The sequence below is a fragment of the Gobio gobio genome (assembly GCF_949357685.1).
Source record: "Gobio gobio genome assembly, chromosome: 4".
Lineage (NCBI taxonomy): Eukaryota > Metazoa > Chordata > Actinopteri > Cypriniformes > Gobionidae > Gobio > Gobio gobio.
The window spans coordinates 24,410,911-24,421,151 of record NC_137100.1 but is presented as its reverse complement, the minus strand read 5'-3'; positions in this window follow the sequence as shown (position 1 = coordinate 24,421,151).

The window sequence follows — 10,241 nt, the reverse complement described above, 5'->3', positions numbered from 1 at the left end:
TGAATAAGGCACATAGTTTTGAAATATTTAAGTAATATTTTGACAAATTTGGTTAGATATTGCATAAACAGTGTTTATTGGTCCCCCTTTTGCTGCCAAAACAGCCCTGACCCGTCGAGGCATGGACTCCACTAGACCCATAAAGGTGTGCTGTGGTATCTGGCACCAAGATGTTAGCAGCAGATCCTTTAAAGTCCTGTAAGTTGCAAGGTGTGGCCTCCACTTGTTTGTTCAGCACATCTCACAGATGCTCGATTGGATTGAGATCTGGGGAATTTGAAGGCCAAGTCAACACCTCAAACTCGTTGTGCTCCTCATACCATTCCTGAACCATTTTTCACCAGAGAATACAGTTTACATGAAAGGGTGTGCATGGTCTGCAACAATGCTTAGGTGGGTGGTACGTGTCAAGGTAACATCCACATGGATGGCAGGACCCAAGGTTTCCCAGCAGAACATTGCCCAAAGCATCACATTGTACATGAGCATGGGCACCCTGACTGGTCACCTGAGTCATCTGACACCTTTCTATCAGAACCAGCGTTAACTTCTTGAGCAATTTCAGGTACAGTAGCTCGTCTGTTTGATCGGACCACACGGGCCAGCCTTTGCTCCCCATGTGCATCAATGAGCCTTGGCCGCCCATGACCCTGTCGCCGGTTCACCACTGTTCCTTCCTTGGAGCGCTTTTGATAGATACTGACCACTGCAGACCGGGAACACCCCACAAGAGCTGCAGTTTTTGAGATGCTCTGACCCAGTCGTCTAGCCATCACAATTTGGCCCATGTCAAACTCGCTCAAATCCTTACGCTCGCCCATTTTTCCTGCTTCTAACACATCAACTTTGAGGACTAAATGTTCACTTGCTGCCTAATATATCCCACCCACTAACAGGTGCTGTGATGAAGAGATAATCAGTGTTATTCACTTCACCTGGTCATAATGTTATGCCTGATATAGATATATAAACATGTCAATTATATCATAAACAATTTCTGGACAATTTCTAATATCATTTCTGGAGTGGGAATGTCATTTTCCTCCTCATTTTCCTTGAAGTGAATTAGCATGAGATCATGGAACGGAAATAGACTCATCTTTATTGAAGTAAACTGTACTAAACCACTGGCAAGGTCAGGCAGTACCAGCACAGGAGTAAGTGCTTTATGTAGTGCTTTGGTGGAGTTAAAAGCAACAAAGTCATTTTTTTTTTTTTTTAAATTGACGGGAAGGGGATTTTATGTTAGGAACACTGTCTTCTCTTCGATCTGCGTATTAAAAAGTGGAATGGTTAAAAACAGAGACCCAGCTGCAGGCTTTCAACAATCCTGTCGTTCAGAGACTGTTGCTTTTTACAGTAATAATATCCTTGCAGGCACAAGATCCACAAAGCAACAAATCCACTGCATATGCACAAGGATTATTGGGGCAATTCCCATCTAGGGATAAGAACTCGCCTAGAGTGGAGCTTTTTCCTCAGTAGAGGTTTCTGTTAATATAATATCCAACGTATCCAAAACAAAGTGAAAGAAAAAAGAGAAGGAAAGGAACAATTAGTTTAAATATTGTGGAAAACATTTTCCAATGATGATCACTCCAACATGAACACCTGCAGTTTTTTATGTTCACTGACAGGACTGGATCAGATTTGTGCCGCTGTAGCATGTAGGATGATTCATTGCATGTTTACTGTGAATGCACTCCACTTATAAACACACACCACTGCATTTTATTTGGTATTTTATTTAGCTCACATTGTACCAGTGTTATTAGTTTCTGTTGAAATAAAATACTAAGATAAATGTTGTACACACAACACACAGAGGCAATGGAAAATTTTTTATTATAAACTACTATCAGATTAAGGATAATGTGTCATTTCTTTCTCTTTCCTCTCTCTCTCTCTGTCTCTCTCATTTCTCTCTCTCTTTCTCTCTCTCGCTCTCTCTCTCATGTTCGTTGCCACGCAGAGAGTGAGTTTGGACTGTGTTCTGTAAATTTCCCCTCATTCAGGAAGCCCTCTCTCAGGCAGTCCTGTGTGAAGATCCTGGGTTTTTCACTAACCATGTGTTTAGCTTGGAGGGCTGCACTTTTCCACACACAGCCTGGAGAACAGGAATGATGGGATTGCTGGAGGATGAATTCTCTAGCCATAAAAACCAGCAGATCCTGGTTCCTGCAAATAACACTAAACAGGATATGAAATGTGTCTAAAAGAGTTATTTAAATATCAAACAAATAAGCTGAATGTAGAAGCAAGTAAAAATTTGCCACACACACTGTGTTAAAAAGTCACATATTAATTCATAAATTGCATAGAGCATCACTGTTAGATCAACAAAAGATTCTGACACATTAATAACTTTGTCGATTAGATGATAAAACAGATGCTTGCCTTCATGTTTATTGTGTTTCCACTGACAGATCTTCACAGCAGTACAGAAAGGCATGTGGTCAGGATAGTCAGTCCAATAGTGCACTATAACTGGACACTGCAATTAACTTCCATTCCACACATATTGCAAACAAACGTGTATCAAGGCAGGTTTTCTTTTCTTCTTTTTTTTCTTCAGTTTTCCTGATTGTAGGGGCTGGGATCTGCTTAGACAAAAGATAAACAATATTTTCTATATTAAAGATGAATTTAGTTTAAAGCGTACACCCATGTCTGCGTGCATGTTAGCTTACATAATCGCCTGGTTACCCTGTGGCTTCCTGTTTGATTGGCATGGAAAAGTTTCTCACTCACAGAGCAGTGGGTAGACCCAATTGCTGGAGGCTTGATGCCTTGTCATTTCTTGTTGCCAAAGCATAATATGGAGCTGAATTACTGGGTGTTAGATGTAGCTGTTGAGCTCATAAACCATAGCAAGTTCCATGTTCCAAAACCACCATAACAGCATTAGACACATATTCTTCCAATTCTGTCAAACGGCACAGAGAGGTGTGAGACAGAAGTTGATGGATGCATGTTTGCCTGTTTTCAATACCTTGATTGCTGCACATGTATTGAAGGATATCAGTCAGCTGGTTATTATCCCCTGGTCAGTAACAGATGGTCAATAAACTCATGCAAGGCTCACCAAATACATAAAATCTCAAATACTGATTTAAGTTCAAATGATCTTACCTGTATACTGGGGTAGTAATTGATTATATAAAATCTGGATTACGTCAGGTTACAAAAATTCAATACTAGATTATATTATGTTATGAAATGCTCATAATCAGATTACTTTATTTACGCAATATTTTTTTTCATAATTTATAGATTTTCCCTAAATTATCCCTTCTATCTTTTACATTTTTCTTTCTAAAAAAAAGCTTACCACTTGTATACGTTCAATACGTTATGCCTTTTATGTTTATGTTTAAAACATATTTGTTTAAATTTACATTTTTAATTATTTGTTAGCTTTATCAACTGCAGTTATATTATAATATAACAAGATATTTCATGACTCTCGCCACAAGATGGCTACAGCTCTATATGGAGCAAATGAGCTGTTCCGCTGGGTTCTAAAGTCAGTTCTTGAGTTTATCTGGAAAAATTGGTAAAGTTTTAGCATTTTTAGTTTTCATTTTAAGCATCTAAGCATTTTCTATGTGTACTAAAGCATTCCTCACATTGACCCACGAAGTAGTGTTGTAGTCAAGACTACCTAAACCGAGACCAGCGTGTGCTGAGACCCAGACAAGACCAAGACTTTGTGGGGCAGAGACCAAGACAAGACTAAGACCAGCACTCCTTAAATTCATCTAAAAGATCCATATCTACTCTCTGAGAAATGACTTATATTTAAAAAGACACTGTAACGCTGTTACCAATCAAATCACTAACAATAAAACCCATGGCACAGAAGTTGCATCGGAATTGGTACAATTACACCTGCATAAATAATGTTCAGATTAATTTAACATTAAAACATTAACATTATTTACAGTCACGGAATCCTTTATTCAACCGATTTGTTCAAAGCAGCTGATTCATTTAATAACAAAACGTTGCAGAATTAGCAAAATCACAGTTTAAAATTTGTCATTTAATATTAACTTCTAGTTTATTGAACGTTTGTATAAATCAATATCATTTGCAATCACACTTATATTCATGAAAACAGCACTCTTGCCCTTGCAATGTTGCTTAAGTATACTCTATGTTATATGAAAAAACTAAATCTCAGAATTTTGTGGGCATTTATATTAATTTTGGGCATTTTTGAGACAATGCTGCATTGATTTTGAACCCGGCAACACAGTAACAAAAGAAATCACATTACAAAGAAGTTATTGATTGAATTTGAAGCTGTACGTTTGACATCAAATCACATTAATGATGATTAATGTGATTTGTTTAATGATTAAATCAGATAATGCACCGGCAATTTAGTGATATCCTTGCAGTTGTGGTCTTGACTGGTCTTGAGATAAAATACAGAGTCCTCTAAGTCCGAGAACAAGACAAGACCGAGGAGAAATGCAGTCGAGACCGAGACAAGACCCAGACCATCAAAAAATGGTCTTAAGACCGGTTTTGAGACCAAGACCGGTCTCGAGTACTACAACACTACCGCGAAGGAAGGATTTGTTACTTTTTCAACCACAAAACTTTTTTTGTGTGTATTCGTGGTTCAAGTGCGACAAAAGTCCTAAGGTCTTGGACCACTCTGATGAACACTCAATTTTTAAAAATGAGTTTCGGGTCAAAATGACCCAAGGGAAGGATAAGGTTAAGATAAGTCCCTCAGTTTGGTTCATTCTTTTGGCTGGTATTGTTGGTGCTAAGCACTCTGTTTCGTAGAGTGCATTCTGTTTAATAAATTTAACTTTGATTTTGAATCTGGATTCATTGGAAACTAAGATCTTACAGAATACCAGACCTCAAAAAATAGAGATATCAGCAATTAATGTTGTATCACTTCGAAGCTGCCAATGTACTCAGAGGGGAAATTATTTGAGAGAGCTAGAGCCTGAAAAGAGGACAGAGCCAACTACCACCCGGAGCCAGAGCCCCATCATGAGTCTGACCAGGTGTGTGAGCCACAGCAGTAGTGCTTGTGGAGTTAGAGGGAATGGAGGATAACCCCGGCCACACTACCGCCACTACTATGCCACTGAGGGTGAGCTGAAAACAGACTCTGGGAATGAGAATTATTTTAATAATTTGGAGGAAGATGTCTCCTTTTTCCTCTTGTCCCCACTGATCCCACTTTGCTCCACATTACTCCGCATGGCAACGACACTACTACATAACTCTTTCTCTTCTCTAACACAGCCCAACATGGCCTCACCCCCTTTGTTGCGTGTTCCCGGGGGCAGGATTTATGTACATTTTAGGGTTAGCAATGTCACTAACCCAGGAGAAAGCTTGGGTAGTCCCAACCAGTCGTTTGTTGTAGTCCTTAAAAAGCGATTTTTGTCAAACAAAACTTTGACCATTGTAACTTTGCAGATGTTGTTTATGCTGAAACGGCAACATTACACACTAACTAAAGGTAAAAAAGCGAAATCATAATCAACCACCCCTTTAAAGAAGCCAACTCTTATTTGTGCAGCAATTGGTCTTCAAGCTAAAATTTGTCTCATGGCATTCCTGTGTGTCAATGCAGTTTGTTAGTGTCAATGCAAACTGTACATCTTCTCAAAAGAACAACTGATCCCAACTGACAGATTCCACAGGGAGTCAGCGTCTCATTACATGCCTGCATGTCTTTCATTTGTTTTAAACCACAAAAGGTGGTTTTAGCAACAGTGCTTTGGATGCTTTGTTTAGTCTTATCAGGAAAATAAGATCTGCACAGCTTCTGGTAGCTCTCATTGGTGAATTCTGTTTTAGGTCTCCCTTATCTAATCATATTACATTAATATTCTATTGATAACCTCCCAGGTGTTTTCAAACACTTGGATCATCTCACATGTCCTCTTTTAACTTTAAGTTTTTCTTTAACAAATTCATACATGCAGGAATTCACTTCCACTGTAAAAGGTGTAACATGCCAATTCAGTGGGAGCTGCAGACAGACGACGAGCAGCAATGGAAATGAGCACAATTTTCCCTCAGTTTCTGCACTTACCTCATTTCACCTTTAAGCAAAACTGAACTAAAGACTGCGTAAAATACAACAACTCGAACCATTGATTTCACAATGCCATTGAACTTATGCGGTCAATCTAATAGCATAATTCTAATTATACTGCTGTAAAAGTTAAAGTGCAATCGCATTAGTAAACAAAAAAGGTTACATTTCTATTGTCAATATTGAAGCAAAGCTCAAACATAAGTCATTTAGGTCAACCATTACGAAATCGGCATAGGAAAATCTTTCACCCTCATGCCGAGATAAAATTACTGGATTTTTTGAAAATTCACAAAACAATAGTAAAATTTGACCGCACCTTTACAATCAAAAAACATAGATCATCAGTTAAGTCTTAAAGTGTATATTGGCATTGTAACATATTCATCACTTAAAAATAATAGTGTATATTAGAACAGTTAAACATAAACTCCTCCAGTGATTAATGAAGGTGATATGACTTCTAAATGGAGACATTGATTTATACAGGTAAATGTGTAAAGTCGTGCATCTTGAAACAGTTATCACACATGCCTCCAAAAGGCAGACATGCTGGCTTTATGTGGGTCACTCAGGATACTGTGGTTGTCTGCACTGTAATATTGTGCCTTTCTCTGGTAGTGGAAAATGATGTCATGTTTCTCAGTGAGTTGTATCACAACAAATCGGCCATAGCAACAAAAGGTCTGTGCCATTTTTTAGGTATCGAAGCCTTAAGCCACAGGAAATGTGCAGTAAAAACCTTGCATATGTCTGGAAAGAGAACAAGATCCTCCTCGAATGAAAATAATGTAAAGACCATACATGACAAGCAGCATGAGGCAGCGTTGTTTTTTGAGATCCTGCTAAAGCATTTATGTATTAAATGGGTTTAATTAAACATCATAAGGGGGAAAAAAATACATTTAAAAACTCTCAAAGAGGAAAATGCATGTCATGTGCAAAAGAGGTTTTTAGGTCACTGAACTTCAATCCCCCTAAATATCATCAAGCGTTCCTACCCAATTGCAGCTGATTTGTCAGGTCAGTCAACTATGGTGACTTCTGAAATCATGCTTCCTGACTGTCAATCGTGGGCTTGATTAGTATCGATTTACTGTAATATATAGCAGAACATGGTGGTTATTATATGACCACTGACCAGTAACCCCCAAAACATTTGCATTTATTCAAACACATGCTGACAGCTCCACAAATTCACGGTTGCTTGTTTTTCTGTGAATAGCCTACAAATGAACACAGGAAATTCCCTCTCCAGTTCTCTTTATCTCTATTTCCCGTTCAAAATGAGAAGAAGCTTTGGGAGAAACTGTTTTGAAGTGTACACTGTCCCTTAGGACTCAAAGCTCCGCATTTAGGGCACTGTCCTATAAGTGAATGAAAGAGTGAGTTACACATAAGGTTGTAGATTTGAAGAAAGGAAATACAGGCTTGAGATAAATAAAGCCATATAACACCAGTTTAATGGTCCTGTAATCAGTGACCCTCAGTTGCATCATCTGTAAAGACGACAAACCAGGGAAATATCTGGTCACAGAAATGATAAGATATAGAAGCTCGTATCATACTCATTTTGGACAATATTTACAAATAATTTTGGGATTTTCCATACACTGTAAACCCTAACGCTCAAAGCAACTAATTGTTTTGAGTAGAGCCAACTGAAATTAAATAAATTCGACTTTTATGAGTATTTAGAACTATTTTTCTTTTGAGTTAACATCACTGACACATTGTTTTGAGTTTTATGAACGTGTTTCTTTTCATTTAGACATACTTAAATTTAACTGAAACTGGGCTGGGGTTTCTATTTCCCAGCATGCTTTGCCATGACACTCAAAAGGGAGAGTAAATGTTCAAATTAAGTGTTATATAATGTTTTCTGTGCAAGATTAATGTTAAGGTGGATTTAGTAGTGTTTAATGTCTTGCTATGTTCGTTTAGAAGATATTATGTTATGTTGGGTTTTTTAGTCATGGTGACGAGTGGAGCTGAACTTAAGCAAGGTAGCATTTATTGAATTAGCTAGTTAAAGCTAGCCAAGTTTCCACTAGGCCTACTGAAAATATTTTGTTAAGTTTAGCTAAATTAAGAGCAATCAAAATAAAAATCTGCAAATTCTGCTTACTTAAACTTTAACTTTCTTAACTTAAAAAATTGAAGTAACTGCGATTGCCTATTTTTTTTGAGTTTTGCCAAGTTATACAGTGATATAAATAAATAATGTACTTACTAGTAATTGGTACTAGAAATAATCCAATTCATATCCATTTCCTGAAATGCGTCTCCCAATGTATCATTCATTGCATGCACAGATGATCCAAATCAGTCAAATATTAAGGTTAAAATAAAAGCAAATCTTTACAGATGAAATTGTCATTCTGTTGTGATGATTCAGTACTGCTGTGTTGAGGTGCTATATCTTTTCACAATCCAGAATGAAATATTAGTCTATAATCATACTGACTTCTTAAAGTGCAAGATTAGGCTACATGTCATAATTTATCATGCAACAACTCCTGCAAATACTATAAACCAAAAGCAAGCCCAGAAGAACTGTCAGCGAAGCTGCATCTTCTGGGTCACAGTGAACTCTCGTTACCTATTGTGTAACGAGTGGAACATGTTTATAAAAAAACCTTCTGTGAGCATTTAAATAGTTGTGACTGTTATGATGATAAACACTTCATCCTGTTTCTCCAACATCAGGAACACTTCCCCACAGTTTCTTTTAGTGAGAATGATATGCCAACACCAAATACAAACTTCAATAAATACATAAACTAGTTAGCAATGCATACAATTTAAGTTGTTTGTCTGTTTAGAAAATGCTAAATATATCTATTCATGGGGTATAGCCGCTTTAACCTTTTTTATCATGTCATATCAAGTACTGGTATGTTCTCATCTGCTGAACACAAACTGTCATGAAATATGCCGTCAAGAGTAATTCAGTTCTGTTCCAGATCACCATCTCAACACACCAGACCCAGACCAAAAACCACATGTCTCCCTCTACTGGTATTCACTGTTACATCAGTCTGGCCCCTATAATAACATATTCACACTTTAGTCACAGGGTTGTTGATAATAATAATAATATTATTAATAATAATACAATAATAAAATCATATAAATATAAAATAATAAAAAAAATTGTGTTTTAAAAAAAAAAAAAAAAACTAAATCCAACTGCATCAGTGTTTCAATTGTTGAAGTTTGTTGGGGACGTGAAGTGGCCCAAAAGGTTTGTATGTAAACTAATGAATAAAGCATATAATGTAATGATTTGTTTGTGTTATTTAAGAAAAGTATACCATAAGTGTCTTCCTATTAGCATACTACAAATAAAAGAGGCTATTAGACAAATCAGTATGGCTTGTTCTCATAGCAGTAAAATAGTCTAACCAGCGATGACCTGATATAGGCTATCATGACTTAAAATATTTGATTTGATATTTTAATTGGATGGAAAAGAGAAATATCCCGCCCCCAACTTAAATGGCGGCTTCGATTTGTTCTTTCCGGGAATCACAGCCTGCATGTCTTGTCAATTTGTTTCCATCCATGGTCTAAATCATAGACAATCATAAAAGACTTTTACCAATAAATACAAATCTCATTTTTTTTTTCACTTTTGAAAAGTGTTGAATCGAATGCATTCAGAGGTCTTGTTGTAACAACAGAGATAGATTTACATTTTAAATTCTGTATTATTATTATTTATTAAATGCATGAAAGAACAGTAACTGTCATCATTGTCATACCATGATAATACAATAATACGCCAAGGTTCAAGGAGTAGTTCACTTTAAAATGAAAATTACCCCATGATTTACCCCACACTGTAAAAAATCCAACTTATATTTTGTATGACAAATTCAGCTTTTAAAGTTTATTCAACTACACTGTAAAAAAATCCAACTTGTGTTTTGTATGACAAATTCAGCTTTTAAAGTTTATTCAACTATTTAATATTGAAAAAGTTTGTACAACTAATTGACCCTAAGGTGAGAAAACTCAAAAACATGGCGTAAGCATTTTGAACTGAGGCAGTTACACTTTCTGTGTAAGTTGAATTTGGAAGGCGGTCTGGCGGGTGCTAGATATTTTACTTTATAAAGTTTTAAATATGGATTTTCTTACAAAACCCCATCGATGC